The sequence below is a fragment of the Narcine bancroftii genome, chromosome 9, assembly GCF_036971445.1.
Source record: "Narcine bancroftii isolate sNarBan1 chromosome 9, sNarBan1.hap1, whole genome shotgun sequence".
In the NCBI taxonomy this organism is placed as follows: domain Eukaryota; kingdom Metazoa; phylum Chordata; class Chondrichthyes; order Torpediniformes; family Narcinidae; genus Narcine; species Narcine bancroftii.
This window is the reverse complement of record NC_091477.1, coordinates 83422982-83439863: the sequence shown is the minus strand read 5'-3', so window position 1 is coordinate 83439863 and position 16882 is coordinate 83422982. Positions and strand designations below refer to the sequence as shown.

General features: G+C 41.5%; 1 protein-coding gene across 4 annotated transcripts in view; it reads left to right on the top strand.

The window, feature by feature from the left end:
• clstn2a (calsyntenin 2a) overlaps positions 1-16882 on the top strand; it is a 453983-nt gene that overhangs the window by 309261 nt on the left and 127840 nt on the right. The window lies entirely within an intron of this gene.

Genomic DNA, 16882 nt, shown 5'->3' with positions numbered 1-16882 from the left:
GATCTTCAGCAGCGTGGACTCGATGCTGTCAACCTCTGCCATCTCGAGTACTTCGACGTTAGGGATGAAAGCGCTCCAATGGATGTTGAGGATGGAGCGGAGACAACGCTGGTGGAAGCGTTCTAGGAGCCGTAGGTGGTGCCGGTAGAGGACCCATGATTCGGAGCCGAACAGGAATGTGGGTATGACAACGGCTCTGTATACGCTTATCTTTGTGAGGTTTTTCAGTTGGTTGTTTTTCCAGACTCTTTTGTGTAGTCTTCCAAAGGCGCTATTTGCCTTGGCGAGTCTGTTGTCTATCTCATTGTCGATCCTTGCTTCTGATGAAATGGTGCAGCCGAGATAGGTAAACTGGTTGACCGTTTTGAGTTTTGTGTGCCCGATGGAGATGTGGGGGGGCTGGTAGTCATGGTGGGGAACAATAATAATGAATAGCCAAAAGCAATCTGCTGGAGGAGCTTAGCAGGTCGAGAAGCTTTAGTAGGAGAAAAGGAATGGTCTAAGTTTCAAAGTGAAATTCATTATCAGGACTGAGGAAAGTTAGTACAGAAGCAGTGGACAGAGGACAGGGTGGGAGGGGTGAGTTGGAGCCCCACACGGGATTGGTGAACCAGGCAGAGGTGAAATATGATGGACAGAGACAGAGCAAGGACAGATGCCAGACAGAGAGAGAGAGAGAGAGAGAGAGAGAGAGTGGGAGAGAGAGAGAGAGAGGGGGAGTGGGAAGATGAGTCATCCAGTGCGATTGGAAGTCAAAAGTGATTTTTACACATAGACTTTGCAGGATTTTACCATTAAAAAGAATCTCCCAACATCCCGGCACTGGAATGACCAAAACTGCCCCTCCAACTCTGCTTTCCAAACTGACACCCCACTACTCAGTCTGTGAGCCAAAATCAGAAAATTTAATGTTCATATCATTAGGCCTTCAAGATGGAATATGAGGCATTGTTCCTCTAATTGAGCTTCAATTTGTACTGGAGAAGGCCCAGTACAGACAGTTTGGAAATAAGAAGGGGATTGAAATGGCTTTAAACCAAGTGCCCAGGATGACCAAATGCAAATGCTCTGCAAGTCTGTATTTGGTCTTATTAATACAGAGGAGGTTATATCGAGAGCATCAAATGCAGTAGATGAGGTTAACGTACAGCAGATGAGGTTAGCGAAGGTTCATGGGAATCTTTATCTTATGTGGAAGGGCTATTTGGGACCATAGATGGTGGTGAGGGAGAGGCAATAGAGCAAGTTTTCCACTTCCTGTGGTTGCAGGGTAGATTATCAGGAGTCACAGAGAGATGGGTTGGGAGTGGGGAGTGATGACCTGTCAAGGGGTAGATGTTTAAGATGGTGGCATCACATTACAGCTGGCTTGTTCTGCCAACTGATTACTTGGTCAGATAGGGGGAGATTTAGCAGGGGTGGTGGGGGGGGGGGGGGGCGAGGATGGCGGTAGAGGTGGTGAAAACATGCCAGGGTAATGTGCAATCTAAGGCAAGTGAAAGGACAGAGTTCATCAGGGGGTTTTAGAAGTTTAGAGTTGGTGAGATTGTTGTCCTTTAAGTCAGAAAGAAATCCCAAGTGTCACTTCTTACAGCAACAAAAGTGGTGAAGCATGTAATGGAAGTGTGGGTCAGACAGCTTTGAGTAAGTCAATATTGTTGGAGAGAGAAGAGCACGCTTTGCTGACACGTCATATTAAGTGTGAAACTCGGGATAATGTTAGAGCATTGCCTCAAGAAATGAGAGATAGTTTGATGATACCTCTGATCAAAATTGAGCAAGTGAATCACTGCCTCACTTCGAAAGACTGAGTCTCTACATGATAGCAAAGATGTAAAGCAGTAATCCTCTTGCACTTCCTCCAATTCTCTGAATTCAGAGTTCACAATGTTGCCTCCTGCACATTGGAGAGACTAAACACAGATTAAGTGTGTCTTTGTGGATCAATAGCACTTAGTCTGCAGGGGTGAACATGAGCTTCCTGTTGCACACCACTCAATCCCACCTATTCTGACTTGTCTGTCTGCAATTTTCCACTGCTGTAGTGGGGCATAATTTAACCTGGGGCAACAACACCTGATCTTCCATCTCGGAACTTTGCAACCTTCTGATTGGTCAGTGAGTTTTCCGACCAGATGAGCTGCTGTCTCATGGTTTCCCACTCTCCAAATTGTGTTTCCTCCTCATCCCATTTCCATAAAATTCCCTGCTAATGGCCATTGGACATATGCCTAATGGCCTGATCTGTCTTAACTAATCTCCATGTAGTCTTCTATCTTGCATCTCACTTCTCATTCTCCCACCACCCCCCCCCCCCCCCCGACTCTCCACTCTCTTCAACTCTGCTTTCCAAACTGACACCCCATTACTCAGTCTGAGAAAGGGTCCCTGACCCAAAATTTTGCCTGACTTCACTTTCACAGATACTGCTTGACTGGCTGAGTGTTTCCATGCAAATTAAAATGTAGGATCAGAGAACACAGATGAATTCTTGTAAAAATGTCTAGATTTTCAATTTTTCTCAGGAGTATTGAAATAATATGCAGGTGTCAATTTCCTCAACATCTTGGTCCTAACCTACCCCTCATTACTCAGTGAATTCGGGCAAAACTTTACAAACACTGAGAATTTTAGAAATTGAAATGTCAAAGGGCAATTCATGATGAGTCAATCGAAATTCATAACATCGAAATGATAGAATCTTGTTCAGGGTGAATATCAAAGAAGGCGGACAAACTAAGCTGAGGCAGCCACAATCAAGTTGACCAGGACATGCTGGGGGTGGATGGGGATGGGGTTGGTGTTCCTTTGCCCATTTGGATAGACGTATTCAATCGCTCATCATTTCTGCTGGAAATATTTGAAGATATTTGCAGCCTAATTTTCTGCTTGTTAATTTTGTCAAGCATTCAACATTTTGGATCAATAAAGGGGAAAAAAAAATGCAAATGAGCATCAAGTCTGAAGCAATAATCGCCAGTCCTTTAATTGTTAAACTTCTTGGCTACAGATAATATTTAACTAGGATTAAATATTGGTCAGTCCGAAGCTCCACGAAGAAAAATGCAGCCTCTCCTTATAATTCAAGCCCACTAGTCCCGTTAACATTTCTGTGAATCTTTTCTGGGGACCCTTTTCGGCATAACGTTTCTTTCCTAAAGCTGTGAAACTAAAAGTGTGTACAATACAGATACTCCAGTGTGGTTTCAATAGTAGGGTAGTCGAGCCTATTTCTCCTCAGTTATAAGAAGGGAAATCCTACTGGTTTATAAAATCATGAAGGGCATAGATAAAGTAAATAGTCAAAGCCTTTTTTGCAGGTTAGGGAATCTAAAACCAGAGGGCATCAATTTAATATGAAAGAGAAAAGATATCAACGAGTCCCTGAGGGGAACCATCTTCACACAGAAGGTGGTGGGAATATCAAATGAGCACAGAGAGAAAATGATAGAAGCAGGGACAAATGTTCAGAAAACACTTCATCAGATCCATGGATAAGGAAGGTTCAGAGGTACATGGACCAAACTGGTGTGGACAAGTTGGGACGAAGGGCTGGTTTCTGTGCTGTTAAACTCTATGACTCCTACAATTGGCATTAATGTGACTAGGTAGAGTAAACATTACTTCAAAGTTTTATTTCTGATTGTGGTAAATTGCCAAGAATTCTACAAAAGGATTTTAACAGCAGTACTGTGAACTAAATTAATAACATGTGAATATGGATAACCATGAATCTTTTGGACTAATAATTAGGAGGGGTTTTTTTAAAATTGTAGATTGTTTTGTTACTAATTCACTCTAAACATGAACATTTTGAAATGCCCAATATTCACGACCTTATCCCAGTAAATCTTAGTTCCACAGTTGAGTAGATTGATCGTGTATAATAGATGTAGATGTAGAAAGGTTGTTTCCCATGGTGGGAGAGTCTAGGACAAGAAGGCACAACATCAGGATTGAAGGACGCCTGGTTAGAACAGAGATGCTGAGGAATTTCTTTAGGCAGAGGGTGGTGAATCTATGGAATTTGTTGCCACAGGCAGTTGTGATGGCCAAGTCATTGAGGCAAATTTTGATAGCTTCTTGATTAGCCATGGCATGAAAGGTAGCGGGGAGAAAGCTGGGCAGTGGGGCTGAGTGGGAAAATGGATCACCACATGATTAAATGGTGGGGCAGAGTCGATGGCTGAATAGCCTTTTTCTGCTCTTTTTTTTCTTATGGTCTTAATAGATCCGAGCAGAGCTGATGTTAGTTGGAATGACTTGTAATTTGCTCTGCCTGTTAAAAAGACTTGTGACAGGATCACTTTAAGGATTGCCGTGAATGTCTGATCTGTTTTGCTTTGTTCTTCAAAATGATGTTAAACTGTTGCCATCTTCCACAGCTGTCAGAGTTGTCAGATTCTTGGCATGAATAAAGTAATCTTGCAAGGCAATTTGACATCTGATTCCATTGTGTTCCCTCAACATTTAATAAGTGAAAAATTCCTGTTTTTAACAGAATCAGGGGGATCTTTTTGTGTTCTTTGGAACTAACATTCTGCAGAGTAAATAACATCCTTTGTAAATGCATATTTCAAAACTGAACTCACCACACACATTATTTCACATGAATATCCAGCAGAATTTATGGAGGTGACTGGTGACTGGAGATCTGTTTCTATTCTCCCTTTTCCTGTACTCCTTCACACCCACCATTCTGATTTCCCTTATATTTCAACATGGCTTTGCGATTGTGTTTGACACCCAAGTCACTGGATGAATCTAAAGTTTTTCAACCATAATCTGCAATTGGTTCAGAAATATTCTAGACCAGCTATGCTTCTCCACCCACCTCCCCATCACCCCCACCCCCACAACAAGACTGCTTCATGTTGGTGGGCACCCTTCCCTGTGAGGCAGTCATTTTTGGTTTCTTCCATACTTCTCTGTGACCAACTACATAAAACGTATATAAAAAAATTATGTTACATGAGGTGAAGAAAGAAATCATTAACCCACCAAGCCCATACATTTTGGAGGGTGATAGGAAACCGGAGGTCCTGAGGAAAACCCGCGCAGGCCACAGGGAGAACGTACAAACTCGGAGACAGCGCTGGAATCGAACCCAGATCTCTAGTTCTGTAAGTCCATCACTCTAACTGCGATGCTAAATGTGCCACCCAGAATTTGTTCTCGTTCAATTCTTTTTCAATAGCATTCAATTTACTGGTGAAGCTGCAGGACTAAAAGATTGTATAAGACAACTGTTTGAAAAGTTTAACAATTATGTGGTATTTGAAATCATTCCATGAGAACGGCAGCTCTGTCAATCTATCAGTATTTTAGTTCATTGAAGGGACGTGGCGCTGTTGCCTGAGGAGGTCTGTTAGGCCCACTATTTTGGAAGAAGCACAAAAACAGCAGGTGCTGGAATCTTAAGCAAACAATGAGGGACTCAGTGGGCCGACCAGCATCCATGGGTAGGAATGCTAGGTCAATATTTTGGATAGGGCCCCGTTATCAAGACAAAAATGGGAACCGATGTTATCGAGAATATCAAGAGGGGAAGAAGCTGGAGAGGTTACGGAGTATTAAACATAAGGTGAGAGTAATGGAGAGACACATTGAGGAAGAGACCACGTGTTGAGTGGGGGGGAGAGAGGGAAGAATGTGAGTAGCTGAAGAAGAGATGTAAACAGTGGAACCTGGCAGGAGGGGCCTACATAAAATTATATATATCATTATTCATGCCATTGACTTCAAGGCTGTCAGGAAGACTATGAAGTGTTGTTCCTCAACTTTATGTTAGGCTTCACCCTGTCAATGAGGCTGAGGACAAATGTGTCTGTGTTGGAAAGGTTGGGGGGATCAAAAGTGTTGGCAACTGGGCTTGGGCCCACAGACAGAGCACAGGTGCTTGGTGAAATGGTTGGCCAATCAAGGTTCACAGAGGAGGAAGTAAATGCAGAAGAGGCCACACTGTCTCCTCCAAATCAAAAGATGTGTGACTTAGAGAGGATTTTGCAAATGGTCCCAAGTGTTAGTTCCATTGGCCTTCATGAAGGTAGACATCATGGATTTGGAGGAGTGTTGACGGAGCCTGAGTGAACAACTGTAATGTATTTTGTAATTGCATCTCTCTACAGCTGTAGTAAACTGCAGATGGTGGGAGGGAGAGGGGATGAATTTGAATGGGGTGTCAATCAAGTGTTTTGGAGGTTGAGAGACTTCTTCAGTGTCTTTAGCACTGCTTTGTCCAGACTAGTGAAGAGTATTTCTAAATTGCCAACAACTCCATACAGACCTTAAACAACCTGTTAAAAAAGATGACGGTGTTTTATTTTAAAATCCTGCAACTGCCTGGTCCATGACCAAGATGGAGGCACCTGTGCTTGGCAGTGGCCACGAGGAGTTACAGACTCTGGGGGAACAGAAGACCAGTGTGGGGCACCAAAAATTGGGAGAAGCACCCCCCCTGCCCCATTGAGAGGCAGAGGAGATGACCATAGAGGAGAGTGAACATGGTCAACCAGCTAGCACTTGGTGCTGAAGGGCCCACACAGCTGCGAGCGACTTGCGGTCAGAAGACCTGCATGGGCTACAGGTTACTGGAGACTGGCTTATGGGAACCAGGTATCGGAACCAGAATTCGAAAGGGTACTGAGAGCAAGAAGGGCTCCTGAAGGTCCTCGGTGTTGAAGGCTTCCTGATCATGTTGGAGGTTTGGATCTGGAATTCAGGTTCCCAGTGGATCGAACAGGAGACTGTCTGGTTGCAGAGACTTCTGGTTGCAGAGACTTCTGGTTGCAGAGACTGTGGAGGGGAATCCATGGACACTCGGTGACTCTAAAGGGACTCTCTTTTGCTTCGCTTTTTCTCAGACTGAAATGGGCCCCTAGCAACATGAATGGCGAATCTTTGTCTGCCTTATGGCCAGCGTAAGGCAATTACATGTAATTTTACTTGTCCTGCACTATGACATGACAGTAAAATGAATGACTGTCTCTCCAATCCTGATGTATGCCTTGGACCATGGAAATTCTACACCTATAACTGTGTGACCAGGCACAATTCAAATGCTATCTACACTACAGATATCGGCAGAATCACAGGCGGCAATGAGGAAACAAACAGGAGGGAGATAGATCAGCTAGTTGAGTGGTGTCACAACAACAACCATACTCAACATTAGCAAAGCAAGGAGATGATTGTGGACTTAAGGAGGAAATCAGGAGAACATGAATTAATCCTCATTTCAGGGGTCAGCAATGGAGAGGGTCAAGAACTTCAAATTCCTGGATGTCAACATCTTAAATAATCTGTCCTGGAGCCTCTATGTCGATGCAATCATGAAGAAGGCTCACCAGTGCTGTACTTTGCATGGAATTTGAGGGGATTTCGTATGTCACTGAAGAATCTCAGAAACTTCTACAGGTGTACCATGAAGAGCATTCTGGTTGGTTGCATCAATGTTTGGTATGGAGGTGCCAAAGCTCAGGACAAAAAGAAACTTCACAGCCTGTAACATCATGGGCATCGGTCTTCACTCCATCAAGAACATGTAAAAGAGGTGGTATCTTAAGAAAGCGCCTCTATCCTCAGCAAACCCCCCCCCCCCCCAAGCACCCAGGCCATGCCCTCTTCACTCTGCTACTATCAGGAAAAAGGTACAGGAGCCTGAAGATTAGCACTCAGCAGCACAAGGAGAGCTTCTTCCCCGTTGCCATCAGATTCTTGAATGAATAATGAACTCCAGCCACTGACTTACTTTAACATTTATTTCTCTTGCACTACTTTTATTTATTTTGTAAGGTGCTTTATATAAATTCTCACGCTGTGACGCTGCTGCAAAACAACAATTTCTGTGACATGTTCATGACAATAAATTCTGATTCTAATTCAAATTTTGATCTTCATGTCCTTAGGATCTAAGAGATGAGTCACAGTCAATGCAGTATCTGGTCAACATCATCGCGAGAATGTTAGTAAATGGAACCTGGCGATGGTAATCCTTTAGTAGGTAGTTAGACTCACTCTTGTTTGAGATGGTCTTTGCTTGCCACTTGTGTGTTATTAATGTTACTTACCATCCAATGCATTCAATGTTACATGCATAAACGTGACTTTCCCTCTAACGCCATCAACTCGGCTCTCACCTGCATATTCCCATTACCCGCACATCTTCCCTGGCCTCATCCACCCCCATGCAACAAGGACAGAATTCTTCCTGTCCTCACCTACCACCCTACTAGCCTCCATCCAACACATCCTCCTCTGCCTTTCCACCACCTACTACGTGATCCTGCCACTAGATACATATTCCCCTCTCCTTCCCTCTACACCCACTGCAGGCTCCACTCCCTCTGTGACTCCCTTGTCCACTCATCACTTCCCACTGATCATCGCCTTGGGACCTACCCCGTGACCACAGTTGATGCTCCATGTGTGTCCACATCTCCTCCTTCACCACCCAACCAATCATTCTTTTTCAATCTTTTTTATAATAAATATAGTATAATGAAGAATAGGGAAACAAAACTGAAAATACAATATCACATATGCATTTACATCAAGATAAAACTTCAAACAGTATAAAATCAATCCCCGTTCCACGGTACTGGATGAAGACAGAAAAGACATCAAAAATATTTTATATACGCAAACACACACACACACACACACACACACACACACACACACACACACACACACACACACACACACACACACACACACACACACACACACACACACACACACACACACACACACACACACACCCTTTACAAATACTTGCTTTACACAAATTTGCTTTTATGAAGAAAACTGTGTTCGCTATCCAAAAGAAATTTGAATGGGTTTGTGCTTTTACAAAAATAGCCTTCAATAGTAGAGAATGGGTCTTTGCTTTACATCATTTTGGTTCACAAAAGGATTCACAGGAACACTCTATTTTCATACCTATATATAAAAAAACCCACCCACCTACTCTATTTTAAAAAAAGAAAACTAACCAAATAAAAACTTATCCTAATGGTTACATATATTTTGTAGCTTTTGATTCATACCGTGAATCAAAAGACAAAGATAAGGTTGTATTTCCTCTGGAAGAATGAGTACATCGAATCACATTAAAAACATTTACTTCAAATGAAAATAAAACATAATAGGTTGGCATGTATCTTTAAATTTCCCTGATGAATCATATACATAATATCTATTTTTCTTCTAACTTTTTATTTCTATCCACATACCACCTTAAGCAATCCCTTACTAATCACAGAGCACCTATGGCATAAGGAATACTTAAAGAGGTATGTGGGTGGAAAGAAAAAGGTTGCGAACCACTGCTCTAGCACTTTGGTGTGTTTTTACTACAATCACAGCGTCTGCCGACTTTCGTGTTTCACTCAATGTGGCTGAGGCATGGACAGTTTCATTATCTAAGGAATTGCAGTGAAGTTGAATATTTTGTCCTGTTGATGGAAAGAATCTGGTTATTGTATTAGCTGAAAATGATGAGGACACTGCCCTAAAGAGTTCCTGCACCAGAATGATTTAAAACCACAGCCATCTTAAATATGCAAGGGTCGACACCAACAGTATTTTCCCCCTTAATACCATTTGACTGGGGCTTTTAATGACTCATTTGGTAGAGTTGATCTTACCTCACCCCTGGACTTCAGCTCATTCGACCATATTTAGACCAAGAGCATGAAGAGTATTGAAGTTGCACATACCCGACAGACTCAAGCTCGTTATCAATGAGCAATTATCGAAGAGTAGGTGTTCCTTGACATCTCACATCCCATTACTTTGCTGAGTCTGTAATTACTAGATTAAATTTAATTCCATTTTTGTGGACAGAACATTCCCAGGCAGTTTTCCATTTCATTGGGTGGATGTTACGATAATGGAGCAGGATGTATTGCTACCAAGCCAGTTGTGGAATACTAGTTATCAGTCCTGCGGCCAGGTTGCCCTCTGGTCACAGCAACTTTGTTATATCCAGATGAATCAAACTCACTTTACATCACCTGTTGTGTGAACTGAATTGAAGGAGGATTCACTTCTTTGATGATAGGAATCTTGGATGGATGTTCAGTTAGATCTCTATTGGTGCAACTGAATAAATGTGCTTGACTGCCACACATTTGAACAGGGACAGAAGGTATATTAAAGTAATTATTCCAGTAAAGAAGAAAATGTCAAAGAAAGTACAATATTCGGAATAAACGTTCAGATTTAAGTACATATTTTTGAAGTGCTACCCGGTATTAACTGGAAATCATTCTGCACATTTCTCTTTAAGGACTGGGTGTCTGTTGACTAACCTACGTTTAATTTTTCTTCAGTTTTCCTTCCTCTTGTCTTGAAGGTGTGTTTAATAATTGTTGTGAATCTAATTTTGTCCAGATGGCAGCAGCAGCAGTTGCTGTTAACTTGTCCAAATTGACCATTATTTGTGTGCAAGTCTACGACTGGCAGGGCATTGGGCAAATGAAGCTATTACGTTGAATGAGTTCTGCTCATACATAATTTTATTGTTTCACCACTTGATCGCAATTGGCATTGAGAAAACCTGAAGTTGTTTCATCTAATTGAATAGATTGATTAAATTGGTCTAAATTCTGCTATAATTGAACCACTAATTCAATTAGTGAGCACTTGAAAGATTTATTTTAAACATTAAGTGGAATTTGTAATTCCATATTAAGGAGAATAATATTTATTTGTGGTTGTATATTCTTTTTCATGCATTTTTTTTAATAGCAGTTGATCTTAAATATAAATGATGCATTTTTTTTAAATCACTTTTCTAACATGTTCCAAATGATGATTCTCTCTCTTGTTAAAGTTGATAGCTTTAATAAAAATTCAAAAATCTTCAATCTGAGTAACTGAAAGGAGGGATGCCTGAAGGACCTTCCTTTACATGCTGGTTAATTCCACTTCCTCCAGGAGTTTGGATGGAGATGATAGATCGATCGATCTTTGCAAAACATGAATATCTGGTATCCTGCCTCACACTCTACACCAAAGAAAAGTTATTTATTCGTTGGCAATAAAATCGTGCTGTTTGCACACAGGTGCATTTGTCTGCATGAAGACATTCACTCCACTTGATTCAATTCATTTTATCTCAAGCTCCTTGGCACCTTATGATGAGGTGCTATGTAAATTCAATTTTCTTTCTTCAGTGACTAACAGTTGATATGATTTCAGTAGCATTATGCTTCATAACTTTAAATATATGTAATATATATATTACACACACACACATAGATTTTTCATTCGTCAGTTTCATGCAAATAGTCACAGATGTTGGCTTCTAATTGACAGCATCGGGATTTTATCAAAGCCACATTGATGATACATTTCATTTAGTCTGAGACTGCTCTGATAATTATAAGTTAATGAGACTTCCAACTGTCTGACCCCTTTTCAGTCAGCTGGTGTAAATGTGTTTCAAAGTGACTCTCTTTAAAAAGAAATGAAATGAAGGCACATAACATTGTCTCCAGTAAACTAGAGTAATTAAAGCAAGTAACAAAATAGTATCAGCTCCGAGAGGTTGACAGACGTTCCTGTGGTCTCATGTTCCTTAGATACCAGGTTGCTAAGGCACAGAGTGAAAGCAGAGAATTCAAATGGAAATGTTCATGTCCTCAAGACTAGAAGTACTCCAGTACAAGGGTGTGGTTGTTTTGGTGTTGCACCAAAATATAATGGCAAGGTAATCAAAGAAAAGAGGTGCAATACTATGAAAGCAACAATCTTGTTTAAATCTGCCTTCAACATTTTTTTTCTATTATACCTGCATCTTACACAGGATAAGGCATTTTAATATGCTATTTTGCACAAAAGCATTAAGTGGATGAAACAGTGAAAAAAGCTATGATAGGCACAATACTGTCATGAATTAGCATTATTTTTGAGTTAAATCAGTGGTTCTCAACCTTTTTTCTTTCCACTCACATCTTCTTCTCTTTGGCTTGGCTTCGTGGACGAAGATTTATGAAGGGGGTAAAAGTCCACGTCAGCTGCAGGCTCGTTTGTGGCTGACAAGTCCGATGCGGGACAGGCAGACACGGTTGCAGCGGCTGCAGGAGAAAATTGGTTGGTTGGGGTTGGGTGTTGGGTTTTTCCTCCTTTGCCTTTTGTCAGTGAGGTGGGCTCTGCGGTCTTCTTCAAAGGAGGTTGCTGCCCGCCAAACTGTGAGGCGCCAAGATGCACGGTTTGAGGCGGTATCAGCCCACTGGCGGTGGTCAGTGTGGCAGACACCAAGAGATTTCTTTAGGCAGTCCTTGTACCTTGTACTTAAAGTGGTCACGTACCACTTTAAGTAATCCCTATGCCATGGGTGCTCTGTGATTAGTAAGGCTGGTATGTGGGTGGAAAGAAAAAGGTTGAAAACCACTGTTTTAATCATACCTAATTGACTCGTTATGTGCACAGTTTTAGAACTTCAAAGGAAATGGGCCAGTGACAATTGTTCTCAAGCCAAATATTTCAGTAACAATTGGGTCTAGAGCAGTGATTCCCAACCTTCCCTTCCCAATCACATAGCAGCTTAAGCAATCCCTTACCAATCACAGAGCACCCATGGCATAGGGAATAAAGTGGTATGTGAGTGGAAAGAAAAAGGTTGAGAACCATTGAGTTAAATAATCACAACTTTCATTTAACCATGTAATGAAATAGCAATTCGTCAAACATTGATCATTGTGACACTGTACATCAAGTAACAATGGTAAATCATACTAATACGGCTGAAGCTGTGAACAAAACATGGTCATTCACTGATAGCATTGATAAATACAGTTCCCTATTTAGTATGCTTTGCACACAATCTTAAAATATGAAACAATTTAAAGGTTGCATGAGAACATAGAAATATTAGGAATTGAGAATCTCTATATCTAGTTTATTGATTATGGATAATGGAATTTTGAGCAATTTTTTCCAACCTAAACTTGTGTACATACTGCTGTACAAACATTTCCATGTCCTCAGCAGATCAACTATGCCATTTAAAATACCTTCCAGTCAGGACAATCAAATCAGTTCACCCAACAATTCACTGGCCAAACTCTAGTCCATTTTTGTTGCAGATGTTTTCAGAAACTTGAAGATTTTTTTTTAAATCTAGAAATCTTATTATTTAAGAAATAGAAGCTAGATTTTGCCCATTGAAAGTTTGGAAAAAAAAACCCATCATCTTCTCTTAGTATTTCATCATCTCTGTTAGCATTTGTGATCTTCCTGAGCTGACTTTCAGAATCAGTGTTTGTCATGAACATGTGTCATAAAATTCATTGTTTTGTGGCAACATTGCAAGTGCAAAATTGCTGAAAATTACATTTTTAAAAAATAAATAAATTAGTGCAAAAAAAGGGAAAAGTGAGGCAGTGTCTGTGGTTCATTGTCCATTCAAAAATCTGATTACAGAGGGGAAGAAGCTGTCTTTCTACCACTGGGTGTTTGCCTTCGGGCTCCTTTACCTCCTTCAGTGAGAAGAGAGCATGACCTGGGTGGTGGGGGTCCTTGAGAATAGAGGCTGCTTTCTTGAGACACCGCCTCTTGTAGATGTCCTTGGATGAGTGAAAACTGATGCCCGTGATGACGACGGCAAGGTTCACAACTCTATCGCCTTTTCTTGTCCTGTGAATTGGCACGACCATACCAGATAGAGTTGGAACCAATCAAAATTATCTCCATGGTACACCTGTAATATTTGCAAGAGTCTTTTTGGTGACATAAAAATCTCTTCAAATTCCACATGAAGTATTGCCTTTTTCGTGAGTGCATCAACATGAAGGTCCCAGGATAGTTTTTTCAGAGATGTTGGCACCTAGGAATTTGAAGTTCTTAACTCTTTCCACTACTGACCCCTCTATGTGGGCTGGTTTAGGTTCTTTCATGCAGTACTTTCCTGAAGAAATAAAGTTAATTAACAAAAAAATTGGCTTGAAGTCCATTTCTTTGGTGCAGATTTTGCAGGGAAATGCCAGCAGACAGTACAAAAGCCAAATACAGGGTCTAGAAGGGAAGGTAATCATCAGCCAATTTTAGTAAGGCAACCAGAAAAACATACATCAGCTTTGACCTGGTGCAGGAACAACATCTCCATTCATTTGAAATGAGAGGAATGACTGCTGTGGACCAAGTTTCAGATTTTATCAATGTTTTCTTTTATTTAAAACTTTTAAACATTTCAAAATCTATTCAAAAGCTTTGCATTTTTATTATTTTAAATATGTAATTTTTTGATGCAGTAGTTTGGCTCTGTAATAGTTTTGAATGTTAGAAATGTACATAATGTTTTTGCAGGTTTGATGGGTAACTCAGCTGCAGGCATGGAATCATCACCGTGATTCTGTTGCAGCACTTTAATGGGTGCAGGTTGATTTTGCCCCACCACCTGACAGGATTTATGACAAGAGGCCAAACGTGTGGTGGAGAATTGCTGAGATTGAAGCTGGCTTTGTAGTCACATGTTTGATTCAAAAGATCTGCAGCATTGTTTATGGAGTGAGGGGAAACATTCCAAGCAAGCACCATTTTCCATCATTCCTGCTGCTTGCTGGCCAACTTCAGATCCTAGTGAAAGCTTCATGTTAAAATTCTTCCAAAGTTCCCTAAGTATTCCCTCCAATAATTCTGTAATTTCAGCTCTCTGAAGCCTCTGCTCTCCCTCCCTCTAGCATCTTCACAGGTCTTAAATGTTATTGCCTATCCAGTGGTGCTCATGCCTTCAGTTGTCAAAGCCATGGCTTCTGGAATTAAATCCCTAAATGCTCAACATTTATTGCCCTTCTCCTGATAGGCTATTTCTATAACCATTGTTTTGGTCAGCTGCCCCAATATGGATTTGTGTCAAATTATGTTTCATAACATATCAGCAAATCTTACCACGGCGAATCACTGATTCATCAGCAAAAGGATGATGATGGTAATCAGATTTATTTGACAGTGTTAGATCCAATGCCATGTGACTTCCTTAGGTTTCATGAGTTTGTCCGATTGGTAGGTCATGGCCTACCTTGGGATTATGAAGGAGAAATCCACTAACTTGCCTATAAGATACATCTATGTCAGACTGTTGCCTGACCAAATTTTAGGACAACTTTCCTAATTTTGGGACATATCCAGACACCAGCCTCTTCTTGATGTTGTCCTCGCCAATATCCCAGTAATAGATGCACCTAAATACTGTGCTGGTAGGAATGAGCACTGTGCTGTGTTTGTGGAGACACATTTCTGACTTTCACATCTATAATACGCTCCTTAATGTTATGAAGATGTGCAAGTTCACCTGAGCTGGAAGTGATGTCTGACTTGATAGATGTGTTATTTATTGATGCTGTATTTATTTATTTATTTATTTATCGATGCTGAAGAAAACTGAGGTCCTCCATCAGCCAGCTCCCCACCATGACTACCAGCCCCCCCACATCTCCATCGGGCACACAAAACTCAAAACGGTCAACCAGTTTACCTATCTCGGCTGCACCATTTCATCAGATGCAAGGATCGACAACGAGATAGACGACAGACTCGCCAAGACAAATAGCGCCTTTGGAAGACTACACAAAAGAGTCTGGAAAAACAACCAACTGAAAAACCTCACAAAGATAAGCGTATACAGAGCCGTTGTCATACCCACACTCCTGTTCGGCTCCGAATCATGGGTCCTCTACCGGCATCACCTACGGCTCCTAGAACGCTTCCACCAGCGTTGTCTCCGCTCCATCCTCAACATTCATTGGAGCGCTTTCATCCCTAACGTCGAAGTACTCGAGATGGCAGAGGTCGACAGCATCGAGTCCACGCTGCTGAAGATCCAGCTGCGCTGGGTGGGTCACGTCTCCAGAATGGAGGACCATCGCCTTCCCAAGATCGTGTTATATGGCGAGCTCTCCACTGGCCACCGTGACAGAGGTGCACCAAAGAAAAGGTACAAGGACTGCCTAAAGAAATCTCTTGGTGCCTGCCACATTGACCACTGCCAGTGGGCTGATATCGCCTCAAACCGTTCATCTTGGCGCCTCACAGTTTGGCAGGCAGCAACCTCCTTTGAAGAAGACCGCAGAGCCCACCTCACTGACAAAAGGCAAAGGAGGAAAAACCCAACACCCAACCCCAACCAACCAAAATTCCCCTGCAACCGCTGCAACCGTGTCTGCCTGTCCCGCATCAGACTTGTCAGCCACAAACGAGCCTGCAGCTGACGTGGACATTTACCCCCTCCATAAATCTTCGTCCGCGAAGCCAAGCCAAAGATTTTCCACAATATTTTTGCCTGTTGCTTGAATTCTGGATAACCATTTTACAGGATTTTGGATACTAGATCAAAGCCACATTTTGATGCATTCATCACCTACAATTTTGACAGGCAGTTAATCCAGATATAGATATTACTTTTACTGATATTTTTAATTATCAAATGCGCTTGTATGTGATGGAGGTGAAAATGATAAACCAGGTGCAGTTTTATATGAAAAACAGCTATCATCATATTCTCTCCAGGTAGAGAAAGCAAAAGGAGTTCAGCTCAGGTGATAACAGCATTTCCAAGAAGGCACATTGAGATACAGTAAATGGGATAGAGATTCAATTGTATTTTAAGTGAAGTGCAGAGATATCGGTGGTATCTCAAGCATAACTGTGTGAGCGGTTTTAATAAACAATACTGATTAGGTCGAACTACTGGTCACAATTTTTGAACTGGCTAGAAATGAAATGTATTCTTTCAGAAACATTCATGGCAGGGTTGTAAACTTTACCACATACATTTATGCCTGCACCTCATTAACATACGTACATACATACAGCACATAGCAGCCTATTTTGGCCAATTAACCTACACCCCAGAACATTTCAAATGGTTGAGAAA